The following is a 15327-nucleotide window of genomic DNA, read 5'->3' as shown; positions in this document are numbered from 1 at the left end:
AACAAGACAATCGAGGACTTCGCGAAGGAAAATAACATACATCACACTACCGTTCCGCCGTACCATCCGCAAGCGAATCCGGTCGAAAAGGTAAATCGAGTTTTAAAAACCATGATCGTAGCGTTTCTCGACCGTGATCACAGGGAATGGGATGCGCATATATCGGATTTTCGTTTCGCTTATAATACCGCGAAACACTCTTCGCTCGGAACCTCGCCTGCCTTTCTAAATCTCGGCCGGGAACTTACGCCGTCACGATCGCTACGAGAGAAACAACGAGGAGATATCGTTATCGAACCGCAAGATCCGTCGCGATGGTCGGAACGCCTGAAAAAGCTCGAGGGCTTACAGGTGTGGGTTACCGACAATCTCGAAGCAGCGCACCAAAAACAAGCAAAATATTATAATTTGAGGAGACGCTCTGTGAGGTATCGAGTGGGTGAGTTAGTTTTAAAGCGACAGCATGTTCTGTCGTCGGCAGCTCAAAACACGGCCGCCAAATTGGCCCCAAAATTCCACGGGCCATTCAAAATAACGAAAATGAGGTCGGCGGTCGTGTGTGAGCTCGCGCGAATAGACGGTAGCACGATCGGCAAGGTCCACGTAAAGGATATCAAGCCTTACGTGGAGCCGACGGCAGAATAGTGCTGTGTATCGATGTCGACTTGTTTGTTTATTTATTGGTGGCACATCGTCAGCCCAGTGTTAAGAACGATACACTGGGTGACGAACAGAACTTGAATTAGTTGGTGACAAGAATTTATCGTACCGTTAGTGTCACTAAAGTAGAGTTTGGTGTTGAAAAGGATGATAGTTGGTGTTGAAACAATATTTCGTGTCTAAGATAATAATTAATTGGTGTCGGAAATCCGTTGTTGTGGGGTCATAATTTGTGGTGTGTCGTGGTGTCATTGCGCGTCAGGCAATTCCCGATCGTTATCGCATGAAATGTTTGGTATCGTAACCTACCAGGACGTTAGTGTCGACAAATATCGCTCTTGTTGTTTTGTGACGGGATGAGTATCGTTTGTCTGATGTCTCGAGGCGACAATACCTGGTGTTGGCCAATCTCGGTATTTGGTGTCCACGCAATGGAGTTTCGTGTGGGGAGATGGGACATACCGGGTGGCGGGAAAGCCGAAGAAGCAACCGGGCACTACAATCAGGCGAAAAATTGTTATTGACGCAGTGAGCACACACATGGAAGGGATGGCCGAGACGGAGACCGAGAGACGATGGGCTCGCTTCAGGAGGCGCTACAAGGCCGTGTTCCTGAACATCATAAGGGAGCATCCTGGGTTCTGGGAGGGAGCCCACGACCTGTGGCAGGGCCACCTCGAGGAGACCACGACCACCCGTGGCGCGGTGGTCAGGGAGATTCCTCCGATGGTCGACGCGTCCACCCAAACAGAGGGGGCCGTCGGCGGCAGACCTCAGGCGGGAACCCAGACGGAGGGCTTCTGGGACCTGTGGAACGACCTAATGGTCGCCGCCAGGGACCCACGCGGCCGTGAGCAAAACCCTCGGAGCCCGGTCCCATCTCAGGAGAATCATCGGGAACCTTCCCGCAAGGAACCACCGCGAGGTCCCGCTCGTTCGACGTCCCGCCACAGAGCAGAAGCGTGTTGGAACTGTGGGAGCAAGGGACATCGATACTCCGGCTGTCCACACCCAAGATCGGACGAGTTTTGTTACCGGTGCAGAGCCAAGGGGACGACGTGGCGGGAATGCCGACAGTGTCGAGCCGAGGAACGGGAGAACCACGCCTCGACCTTCAAGAAAGGGCGCCCCGGTCGAGAGTCACGCGGGGGTGCCTGAGGGAACGGAACTGGCAGGGATCGGGTAGAGGGAACGTTCGTTTTTTTTTCTTTTTCTTATTAGTGAGCCTAGAAGATATTTAGAGATAGTTTATGTTTTTTTTTGTGTGTATTCTTCTTTACCGTTTTCTTTTCTTTTCTCTCTTCTGGTTTCTCGTCACAGTATATCGATTGTCGTACCGCTACCGTAGCACTACCGCCAACTGCTACCGTCAGCACGAGTTCAAATAAAAGTTTCTTGGTGATAAACGGTGTCAAGACAAAATTAAAATTTCCCTCAACCTCCACTCTCCCCACCTTACTTCCTGTACCGGGGGCTGAGGAAAGGCGAAGGAAAAGTGGCGAATACCGTAGAGGGAAGAAGTACCCCTCGGAAGGCGACCACCACACAGGGGCGGGTATCGAGGCGAAGCAGGGAAAAGTAGAGAGATCAACTCCCGCATGCAGGAGGTAAATGAAGACAACGAATGAGAGGTCAGGGACTCTAACTCATCCACCCGGACCTCCGGTCCTCCCCGGGGAGGGAGGAGTTGTGACGTGGCAGCCATAGGGCGCCCGTCACAAGGGCAAAAGAGCTCCGTTCGTGTGATTTCGCGCATACCGGAAAAAGGGGAAGGGAGTGCATAGCGTTTCCCAAATAAGTTTTGGCGATTAAAACCGACAGGTTCCGCGATCATATCGGTCGAGCGTAGAGGGGGGTTAATTAGCGAAGCGTATGCGGTCCCGCAAGTGGGATGGTCATCGCACCCTAAGATAATGTGCCCCAACTCTCCTCGCCGACGCCGAAGGGCTGAGACCACAGGACACCGAGGGAACCAGAAGAAGGAAGAAACGTCATCAGCAGCAAGGAAAGTCGCCGTTTAAATGGTACGTGAAACGGTACTTTAACTCTCGTATACAAGAACATGTTATCGTTCCGATTTCGGCTGCCGCTGGCGATCTTTGTTTACAGCACGCTGCTAGACGCGGGACAGAGAGGCAAGAAGACTCTCAACAGCTGACAACAACACAGGTGGCCCAAAAACACGGAGATCCCAGCGAGACAATCGAAAGAGAGAAAGAGAGAGGGAGAGAGAGAGAGAGAGAGAGAGAGAGAGAGAGAGGAAGGCTCGCCGAGCAGAGAAAAAGCGAGAACAAGGCGGGATAGAGAGACTTGTCTACGAGCGATTAGGAAGTTAACGCATTCCATTATCGATTACCGCCATTCTCGATCCCTTTCGGAATTATCGCTTTGTGAGCGGACGGAGACAATACCGGTTGACGCGTGTTGTATTATCGTCGGCGTGGTGTAGCGAAGGCGACTCTCTTTGAGTGAAAGATCTTCACCGCGCGTGGTCGACCTTCGATCCTGAGTCAGCCCGGAGATCTCGCGGAGCGACAGGAGGGCAACGGAGACGATCAGCGACAGGCGAAGCGATCGACCCGGAGGACCGGCGAGGAGGAGTCCGCCTAATTGTAAGACCTCCCATTCGTTTGTGTTTTTCGTCATTTTCGCGAAATTGTCGCTCGGAACCTACCGCATGCAGAGTGGTCGCGCGAAGCGAGATGAGATCTCCCAATAGGGAATAAGATATCGGGGGAGCGTATCGATGCAAGCGTGAGATCGAATCGGGCACTTACAGTGCATTGTATCGCAGTAATAAATATCTATACCGAACGTATAATGGTCTTCTTTTCCTCGGCTTCCACCTACATCGACTAAACCCATCCCTACTCCGACTAAAATCAACAGAGAGCTACCGGTCCCGTTTCGTCCCCGCGATCTCGAAGACGGGCGACTATTGAGAAATTTTTGGCGAATAATTGTTGGTGAGGAGGTGCGGCCTTACCGCACCTGACGCCCAACTGAAATTAGAGAGTCCGAAACGAGATCCGCAGATCGCGGTAGTTTGTCGACGAGACGGACAGACGACTGTCCGCTACTAGTAATAAGAAAAATCGTCGCACTGTATCTAAGAGACGAAAGATCGTAGCGAGACGGAACAAAATACATTTCAAAGCTAAGAGTTCATATAGTGGTATTATACTTTCGTATAGTGGTAACAAAATTTAGCAAAACAATTTACTGCGGACGTTACCACATCATGAATACCCTCAAAATTGTCGTTTTTGACCTCTTTGATGGCATTTTTCGCAAAATTGTGACGTAATAGCCAAACGTGAACAACGGATTCGTATTCAGCGGACAAAAATCTATAAAAATCACCTACTCTTATTACATCCGCAAATTTTTGCAGGCTAGTATTATTCATATATAAATTAGTCAACTATTATTCTAGTATTATTATCACTCGCACTTTTATTATTATTTGCAACAGAATTGTACGAAAAGTAATGAGATACGCTATAAACGAATAAATAAATTATTCTTTTAAAATTCAGGAAGATATTTTATTTCAACATTACGTTACTATTCGTAATGTTACTTTAGTATGTTTGCCTGATGGAGTTTTAAGATTTGTGTCCTGCAGGCCTAACAGTGGTATTGTTTTTGCTATCTGCGGATTCGTTTCTTTCATGCTCATTGTATAATGGAGGGGTAATGGAGAAAACTTTCCGCAGGTGGCAAAAACGATACCATTGTTAGACCATTCCCATAGGACACAAATCTTAAAACTCCATTAGAAAAATAACATAACGACTAGTAACGTAATGTTGAAATAAAATCCCTTCCCGAACTTTAAAAAAATAATTTATTTATTCGTTCATAGGCGTATTTAATTACTTTTACTACTATTTTGTTTAAAAAATGCGAATAATAATAATACTGGGATGACAGTTGATTAATTCATATATAACAATTTATTTCATATTTTAGAAAAATTAAGAAAAAAAATGTTCGAGCAAGCCGGAATTGAACACAAGCGTTCTAGTTGCGCTCTCTACTCACTGCGCCACGCTTGCTATTTGAATTTCGCTTTTACTTAAACAGTACTCTAGGTACACGGAAAACTTTCAATTCCGATTTCTCGTAAACTAGTGTTCATTAACAACAGTCATACGATGCTTATATAAGAAAGGGATTACTATAACATTTATAAAAATTAACCAAATCTAACGGGGCGCGTTTAAACAGTTCCCTTGTTAGATGAAATGTCTGTTATCTTAGGATCGGGTTTGGCGGCATATTAAAGTAGATTTCTATAAAATTATAAAAGTTTTTATTAGTGTGATGTATGTTTCCGGTGAAGTTCAAGAAAGAATTATTTAATTTATGGTTTGTCCCTTTCGGGAAACAGAACACGTGTCTGGAGTTGCTTGCTTTGTCGGCATTTCAAATGTATTTTTTTTTTTTATTATAAAATTCCAGTTTTAATATATCCAGGTTTAATATATTACCATCTCAAGATATTGAGATTATTAAATAAATTTTATGAAATCCTCGCGGGATGTACATAACATCGTATACAAACGTTTTGGCTCCAGCAGGTCAGCCTGATGCGCAACGCGACACGCGATATTTGTGATTTATGATATTTAATAATTGTACTACTATATTTTGAAAAAGCTATATGCTAATTGGATATTACATGCCGCATGTCGCATATCGCGCCGCGTCTTGTGCTAATCCGCTGAAGTCATTAATTGTTGACTATAAATCTCAGGGATGACTATTTGACGTGACGATAAGAATTCATGATAGATTAGTACCTTCTTATCTTACTAAACACATAAGAACATCTTGTGTCGTCATGAATGTTGCGTCTTGGTGTTTGAGGAATGACTTGGTTGGGGTTCATCCATGATCGTTTACTATTGAGTATGATATAAACACATTTTTACATCCCCGGTTACAATACGATTTAAAAAACTGCTTTTTAATGATAGAAAAGTAGCGGAAAGTAGATATTGTACTAATCCAAATTGCACGTTTGGACAACACATGCGACACACATTTTTCTTTCTGATTCATCTTGCCCAGTGCTTGCAGACAAGTTAAAACAGTTTTATAGTCTAATTGAGCTATTTTTCAAGTTCATATCCCTTATAGAAATATCATACTGAGAATCATTAATAATTACTTATTATCCAGTATTTTTAATACTGAAAATAAGTAATTATCAATGATTCTTAGTATGATATTTCTATAAGGGATGTCGATTATGCTGAATCTTTGGTAATGTTCATTTTAGGGGAATCACCTCCGATGACTTTGACCTTGACATATATTATAGAGGGCACCCTTCTGAATAACCTTCAGAAAGTTTTAGCCATCGCTCGTTGTTTGTTAGAAAATTATTAATAAAAGAAGTTTTAGAAGTTGAACGTAATTTTCGCACACAGTGTACATGGAAATATGGTAAACAGTACACGTATATGCGCAGGAGAAGGGCTCCGCCCCTTCCCCTGCACCCCTTCTCAAAAAACTTAATTCTAACCTAACTCATTTATTGAAATATGATAAACAGTACACTTATATGCATAAACAGTATATGTATACTTTTAACCATGTTTTAGTAGATGGATTAAGTTAGGGTTAGGTTTTTTTGGGGAGGGGTTGCAGAGGGAGGAGTGGGGCCCCGCGCATACCCAGATAGCACGATGAATTCTTTAAATGTTCCTAAAGTTTTCTCCTTTCCTGAATTGTACTTCCTTAGGAATTCGTGGAAGAATACTGCAAGAATGATTTAGGAAGTTACATGCACCATGATTGGAGTTCCTCAGAATTTCTTAGAGTATTCATATAAAATTACTTCAACTCAAAAAGATTTCTTCGGATTTAATAAATTTTATTGTACCCACACGAAAGAAAGATCAGAAACTTTGGTCGGAAGTACTACTGCTCTTGTGTGTATCTGTAGATGTCCACTTTTAATGCCATATGAGATGAAAAACATCAGACTCGGCTAGGATCGAACTCGGGTCTTCCGCTTGCCAGACAACCGCTCTTTCTACTGAGCTATTTAAGACTTCATGTTTGTGACATCTATATACCTAGTGAAAAATGATTCGTTGATTGACATCAAAATGATATCAAATTGACGTCGGTTTGACGATTTCAACGTCTATTTGATGTCATTTTGACGTCAATCAACGAATCATTTTTCGCTGGATACTATATTGTTATAACTGTTATAACTGTTATACTGTTATATATATTGTTCTAACTGAGCTTCAAATGTAAATAAAGCGCACTTTCAAATATGTAATTCAAAATCCAAAAATAAATGGCTTTCAAATAATGCGATTGAGTTTGTTAGAACTATATATGGATTTTAGAAACATGAATACAAACTTAAGGATAAAATATACTTCGCATAAATATATTTATTATTGATACAGGTGAAAATTTTATATATCAAAAGTTATTTTAACACCAATTCCCTCTCTTTGCCCTATTATATAAAACTATATAATTAATTCCACAAAATATAAATAGCTGCGAATAACAATAAATTAAACAATTTATATGTAAATATATAAATTAATTATTATACATTCACTGGCATGTACTGAATATAGACGCAAAAAGTAATTGCTATAAACAAAACATTTATAAGGGCTAAGACAGATGAACGAGACATAAGCGTCATAGTCGTAGACGTAAAATAAAGCAGAGAAAAATATAAAAAGCATGAAAAGCTATTAACCTTACGCTTACGTTTTTCTCTGCCTTACTTTATGTCTACGACGCTTACATCTCGTTCTCTGCCTTAGCCCTAATTCCTAATGAATTCTCAAAGTGTTTTAGGAATTAAGTTGCGAAGTATTCGCTATAATAAAGTCCTAAGGAATATTTCAAGACGAACTTACTGTGGTTAATTCTTCAAGAATTCTTCAGGTATTCATTTTTCTAATTCTATATCTATTCTTTAAAATGAATTCTCTAGGAACTTCTGTTCATCTCTATGCTATCTGGGTATACGTATACTGTTTATCATATTTCAATGTATATTGTATACCAAAATTACGTTTCGTTTATAAAATTTTTTTTGTTAATAACTTTTTAATAAACAACGAGCGACGGCTAAAATCTTTTGCGTGTTACTCAGGACGATGACTTTAACAATATAATGTCAAGATCAAGAACATTGGAGGTGACTCCTTTAAAGTGAACATTTACCGTTTTTGAAATAAAATTTCTGAAGCATCTAAACTATTTTTCACATATATCAACTGATACAGGATATGGGATTCTCTCCGTATATTTTCCATATCTCTCTCATAAATTAATTATTTAGTTTCGACAATGTTTTCTCCAAATTGAAGATACAAGCAAACAATAACAAATATATCAGGTTGATTGATAAATCTTTAGAATGACACATCAGTAGTGTTGCCACCTCCAATGCGTCGTGAATTTCCAGTAGTGCCAACCTTCAAACCTCTTACTACACAACTGCAGATAGTTATGACAATCAGTATAGTCAGTTGTGACAGCCACCGGAAGCACATAACCTCTGATATTTTGTAAAAATGGAAAAAACTGAAATTCGTGCAGTGATTAGGTATTTCTATTTAAAAGGCTTGCAACCGCAAGAAATGATTGAGGACTTCCAAAAAACTTTGGGAGAGTCTGCTCCGTCGAATGCAACAGTATATAACTGGATTGCTGAGTTTAAACGTGGTCGTATCAGCATATCAGATGCACGACGCAATGGTCGTCCAAATAAGGTGACTACACCAGAAATGAGTGAAAAAATTCATGATATCGTATTTCACCCCAAAATGAAATTACGTGAACTAGCTGCGGCTGTGGGCATCTCATCTGAACATGTGTCCAATATCCTAAACGATCATTTGAATATGAAAAAGCTAACTGTAAGATGCCGCGATTGCTAACAATCGATCAAAAATGTAAACGAGTTCGCACTTCTCAGCATTGTTTGGACATGTTTAGGCGCAAATCAAAGGAATTTTTGCATCGATGTATAACCGTTTATGAAACATGGATCAACCATTATACACCTGAATCGAAACAACAGTCGGCACAATGGGTTCCAAAGGGTGGAAGTGTTCCAAAGGCGCAACAATCGGCTGGAAAGGTTCTGGTCACTGTGTTTTTGGATGCACATGGAATAATCCTCATCGATTATCTTGAAAAAGGAAAAACAATCACAGAAGAATATTATGTATTATTGTTGGACCGATTGAATAATGAAATCAAGAAAAAACGACCTCATTTAGCGAAGAAAAAAATTCTCTTTCATGAAGACAATGCACTAGTTCACAAATCACTAAAAGCAATGGGAAAATTTAAGGAATTGAGGTATGAATCGCTCCCACATTCACCGTATTCTTCAGATCTGGTCCCGTGTGAGTTGTACCTGTTTCCAAATCTCAAAAGGTGGCTCCAGGGAAAGAGATTTGCTTTAAATGAAGAAGTTGAATGGGGAACAGACGCATATTTTGGCAAGCTAGAAACTCGTTGGACTCTAGAAGTTGGAGCTAAAAGGAGATTATGTTGAAGAATAAAGTTGAATTTTGCTAATAAAATGTTTTTTCATTTTCATTCTAAGGATTTATCAATCAACTTGGTATACTTTATCCGGTGCCAAATTGAACCAAACAGTTGCAAATGAGGCAGATGTGATGCCTTATAATGCCGTTATTTGAATGTAAGATAAAGAACCTAAGAAAAATAAAATTTATTGACAAAAATCAATAACAACAACATGTTGCATTGTTATCTATTCTGGATTACTTTTTTTTAGTCTAATAGAAATTACTTGTTTCATTGAAATTTGACTTCTAATTTTTGATCATTGATCTCTATTACTAGCTTTATACGGGCTTTATTATGGGCTTATGTGTTAATTGCTCTATATTGAACAGAATAAGCATCTTTTAAACGTTCTTCGCTCTACAGAAAAGTAATATTGATTTGTCAGTAATAAATAACTATTGTTTAGTAGTTTTATTATTATTGGCTAGTGATTTTGAGTACTTAACTTACAAAATTATTTGTACTTTAAAGTAATCTTCACTTATCCATATATACAGGGTGTATTAGACTACCCGTGCCACCCCTTTTATTCAGTCCTTTTTTTATAGGAAACCGTACCCATAGAATCAATTGATACTACTACGATTTTCCAGAAAAAATTGGAAGTGATCGAAACCGAAAATAACATCAAAAATTTAAATAGGAAACATATATCGAATGTGATATCGCTCAATAAGTTTCTTCAAAATAAACAACTTTTGTTAGAAACATTTTCTTTTATTTCAACTATTAACCGAGAAAAATTTTTGGAAACAAAAATTTTAAATACGTTAACACGTGTCTCAATCCTTTTATTAGCCCTTTTTCAAATCAACTGTTCAAATTATCTTCCATTTATGGGGGCGAATAAAAGAAATTATTTATAAACAACGTTCAACTACAAAAGAAAATATGAAGGAATCTATTCAAGCAGCTTGTCGATCTCTGTCTGTTGATATGCTGTCTGGAGATACTACGAGCATTAGACAACATCCGTCATCGAACAAGCTTATTTAAATATTAATGGAAAATTCTATAGGTACGGTTTCCTTTAAAAAATGTTTTGCTCGTCTCTGTATGACACTTGGTTGCCAAATAAAACAGGTGACACGGCTGGTCTGATACATTCTGTATAACGGAGTCAAGTACATATTTTTTTACAATTTTTAAAAAAGTATCGTCGATCCGACACAAGTAAGATATAAACTTTTTTTGGTATCACATTCAATGATGAAAACCTATTACCCTGTAATAACGTCTAGCATTACATTTTCTCTTATCTACTTTGGCTTCATCTATTTCTCTCAATTTAATTTTGCCCTCTCCATCGATTGACTTTAGTTCGTTTACAATTTATCGTTGAAATAAAGATGATTTACTAAATACATACAACATTACTTAGCAGTGAAAGTAAATAAGTAGTCCAAATAATATATTACTTCTCGACAAAAATTTGTCCAGTCGACAATTACTCATCGATGATTACTCATTTTTAATTCATTCATTAAAAATGTTTGTCGTGGTGGGTCTATCATTACAAAGTACCCAATAAAACGGCAGATTTTAGTAATATCCATTCATTAGTCAAATATCCATAGTCAAATAAATTTATTCAAACCATATTCCATAGAATACACTAATTTAAACATTACACGTTACTCTCTGTTGCTTTCAGCTTTTATTGACTTTATAATATATCTTCGTACAATATAAAATACGATTTTTGGAAAAATCGTTAACTATTTTAAGGGGACTAAGTAGGTTTGAAATCTCATAAATTATCTTGCGTTTAATTTTTTACAACAATGTCGCGAATAAATATAAAACTTTTTTTTTATTTTTAAGGGTATTAATTATAATATTATAAAATAAAAAAATTCATTGAAAATCATTCCCAAGTCAATAATATCGGCGTCCCAATGTAGTGAAGCAAACTATCAAATCCACGGTTTTACCATTCCAGGTGAACGGATGAAGATTTTGAGAAATTGCAGCAATATTTTTTTTCCTTAGACTTCCGTCTATTGATTGTATCTGAAAAATAAAAAAATAAAAATAAAAATAAAATTATCAAAATGGCGTTCAAAAAATGAAAAATTTGGAAAAATTCGAGTTATTTGTTATTATAAAATTGTAACAATATTTTTTTTCAATATGATTTCAGATACAATTTATGCGACATAGTATTTTACAACTTCTATATAAACTGCTAATTGATATCTTTTGCGATTCTCGAGATATCGTGGTAAAATCATCAAAAAATATAGTTTCGAGAAAATCGCATTCAAAGTTTCAGTATAATATTTATGTTAGAACAGTCGTACTTACGCAGTTCAGAAATTTCCTGCACTGTAGGATGCAGTCTCCAAAGTACGTTCAACTTCAACAGCAGCTGCAGAACTTCTTTTTTTTCTTGTCGTGCTTGATTTAAATTGCTAAACTTCTTTTTGTCTGCGCCTGCCAAGCGAATACTGTATTGCTGCCTAGTCATCTCGAAAGCACGTGGGTTCATTTGTAATCCTAATGCGCCCATTCACTATGTTGAGGATATGAATGTTGCTATTCACTATGTTGCCCATTCACTATGTTGAGGATATAAATGTTGACATCATTAAACATTATAGTAGTATATGTAGTAATTCCTACGATTTCGATGCCGCTGAAAGATTCTTTTGAGGCTATTTTTTACACGACTGAATGAAAGCTTTCATTAGTGTTTTGTGTAAAGTGGCCCACACATTTCTTCAATAACTCGTCGTTAGTTAATGCTTTATATACTGGCTTTATCACTTGTTGTACATCGATATGTAGTGCTGACTTGCGTTTATACTTTGTCAATGTGCCAGTCGCTTTAGCTTTTTGCCATGTATACCAACTATCTGGTCCAACATGGCAATGATGTTGTGGTGTATCATCCGTTGAACATTTGTGATAAAATGTTGACCATACAACATTCTTCATGCTGTCAATAGTATCGTTACTTCTGATTGCGTAATATAGTGCCGTAGTATAGTGTCAATTCTTTTATAAGAACATCTGCCAATTTACCTTTACCACTAAGACCTTTTTCTGTTTTCTTTACATTACACAATCTGCTACCCATACGTTTCTGCACATGGCCAACGTACTCTCTCTCTTGAAAATTTGACCGTAAGGTTTTTCTCTGGACCGTAAGGTTGTATATTTTGTATAGCTATAAACGTTTTCGCATCCCCGTCGCCAACATAGTATTTGTACTTGATATAGTATTTCTTTTCTAATCGTTGGAATATTTCACACGTGGCTTTCATTTTACCTGCGTTTCCTTGATGATTCTGTGAACATGTTTCTTCATGCCTTTTCAGCTATTCAAATATTCTGGTGTACCATTACAAGGCTTCCATATCTTGCAAGCAGCACAATATAAAGACTTTATATTGACATCAAGCACTTTTCCTGTGAAGTTTCCGATGACAGCAACGCCATGTAAAAACTGAAATTCTCGTTTTCTCCAGCTGCCATCACCTGAAATTGTGATACTGTCTGGGTCACCAGTCAATTCAACTTCTTTGTTCACCGCTCTCTTCATTGATAATTGAGCTATGGCTAAAGTTGCTTGCTGCATGGATCTAATTATTCTGTCGTAGTAAGAAAATGTGTCAGATCTATTAAACCGCAAAACCTTACAATTCCTGAAAAACCGATGCCCAATATCTACTATACCCAATATCCCAGTAACTATGGTGACTTATTTTTGAACACGAATCTATGTAGCGAGGTTTATACTTTTGGCACTTCAATTTAATTTGGAAGGCTAATCCCACATGTCCGATTGTACTGAATTCCACATTTCCTTCACAAACTTTGCATCGAACATACTCGCTTAATATTAGATGGTAAACTTAGTTCCTGCGGTTATTTTGTTTAAAAAACTCATTTATTTCTATATCAAAAGCAAAAAATACATTAATCGAAGTATTTTCCCTCGCTAGCTATACATTTTTCCCATCTTTCGGGCAACGCGTAGATTCCGCGACGATAGAACGATTGGTCTTTCGATGCAATCCATTCGTCGATCCATTTTCGCACATCCTCGTAATTTCTGAAGTGTGTATCCACCAAGCCGTGCTGCATCGACCGGAACAAGTAATAGTCCGAAGGAGCTAAGTCTGGTGAATACACTGGGTGCGGGAGAACTTCCCACTCGAGCTGCATCAGTGTTTCTTTGACGGCTTTAGCAACGTGTGGTCGAGCGTTGTCGTGCAAAAGCATGATTTTACGTCGATTGCTGGCTACTGCTGACCTTTTTTCCAACAATGCTTCATTCAGACGGCTTAATTATGATTGATATCGATCCCCCGTGATACTTTCGTTCGGTCTGAGTAGCTCATAATAAACGACGCCGTGCATATCCCACCAAATGCAAAGCATTGCTTTGTGGCCATGAATATTTCTCTTTGGTGTGGATGTCGATGGTTGGCCAGGGTCTACCCATGATTTTCTTCGTTTAGGATTATCGAAGTATATCCATTTTTCATCGCCAGTCACTATGCGCCACAAAAAACTCTTCTTTTTCTGCCTGGCGAGCAGAGAAATAGAGATGTTTAAGCGATTCGCAATGGCATTTGCGGTTAATTCGTGTGGTACCCATTTTCCCTCCTTTTGAATTTTTCCCATTGCATGTAGACGTTTGGAAACAGCCATCGGAGTAACATTTAATGCTGCAGACAATTCTTGGAGCGTTTGAGTAGAGTTTTCGTCCAATAATGCCTGCAAATCGGTGTCTTCAAACTTTTTCGGTTGGCCTGAGCGTTCTTTATCATTGACATCAAAATCACCACTCTTAAATCGCTGAAACCATACTTGGCATGTTCTTTCCGATGGAGCATAATTGCCATAAGCTTTGAAAAGCAATTTATGAGCTGCAGCTGCGTTTTTTTCAAGTCAAAGTAATGAAGCAGCACATGTCGAAAAAACAACTTATCACGTTCCATATTTAATCAAAAGAAAAAATAGCACTGCTCGCTTAAATGAATCTCTTCGCACTGAATTTTATTGACAAATGTCTAACCTCTAAAATGCAGCCAGTTTCAGATGTCAAAATAAATTACACCTACAACTAACGTCATCTAACGGTGAGCCGCAGGAACTAAGTTTACCACCTAATACTAAAAACAGTTACAAAGTTTATGATTTTATACGCAATGTCCTGATTTTCAAACGCGTTTGTATCAGTTGAACTTAATTTTCTCTTTGACGCAGAGGACGGTCCCGGATTATCGTCTAATTTCTCATTATTTTTGTTTACTTTTTTATTGCTTTGGAAATGTCTCTTCTACGGTCGTCTTGGACGGACATACGGTTTTTTTCCACTTTCTGACGAAGACATTTTGCGGTTGAAACCGACAAATCTTCAATAGGTTAGCACGACGATTGTCAAAGATAGCGATCCGAAAAAAATGAAATGCGCGAAAGTACAGAGAGTGAAGAAAGTGTCTCGCGAAATCTGCGAACAACAAAGTATGATTTGTCCGCGAGCGGCGAACGCCAATTAGTCAAGCAAACTAATCTTTAATTATAAGAATTAATCGATTTAAGTACCGTAAGAATTGCCAGAATCCCAGATAGCATGATGAATTCTTTAAGTATTCCTAAAGTTTTCTCCTTTCCTGAATTGTACTTCCTTAGAAATTCGTGGAAAAATACTATAAGAATGATAGGAAGTTACATGCACCATGATTGGAGTTCCTCAGAACTTCTTAGAGTATTCATATCGAATTACTTCAACTCAAAAAGATTTCTTCGGATTTAATAAATTTTATTGCATCCACACAAAAGAAAGATCAGAAAACTTTGGCCTGGTGTGTTTGTGTGTATCTATAAATGTCCACTTTTAATGCCATATAAGATGATTTCACTGAGCTATTTAAGACTTCATGTTTGTGACATCTATATACCTAGTGAAAAATGATTCGTTGATTGACGTCAAAATGATATCAAATTGACGTCGGTTTGACGATTTCAATGTATATTTGATGGCATTTTGACATCAATCAACGAGTCATTTTTCGCTGGTTATATACTGTTCTAAGTTTCAAATTTAAA

General features: G+C 38.5%; 1 protein-coding gene across 9 annotated transcripts in view; it reads right to left on the bottom strand.

Moving 5' to 3' along the window:
• The window catches only part of LOC116850990 (tachykinins-like), a 395129-nt gene that overhangs the window by 178457 nt on the left and 201345 nt on the right, over positions 1–15327 (bottom strand). The window contains exon 1 of one of the 9 annotated variants that reach the window (XM_032829934.1): positions 11572–13200. The exons of the other annotated variants lie outside the window; for them this stretch is intronic. The gene's annotated coding sequence lies outside the window, so the exon portion shown is untranslated. Of the gene's footprint in view, positions 1–11571; positions 13201–15327 lie in introns of those variants that run through there. 9 annotated transcript variants of the gene reach the window in all.

Source organism: Odontomachus brunneus, unplaced genomic scaffold (assembly GCF_010583005.1).
Source record: "Odontomachus brunneus isolate Ranch 3 - 2012 unplaced genomic scaffold, Obru_v1 Obru_scaffold_163, whole genome shotgun sequence".
Taxonomy (NCBI): Eukaryota; Metazoa; Arthropoda; class Insecta; order Hymenoptera; family Formicidae; genus Odontomachus; species Odontomachus brunneus.
This window is presented reverse-complemented; position numbering and strand designations above follow the sequence as displayed.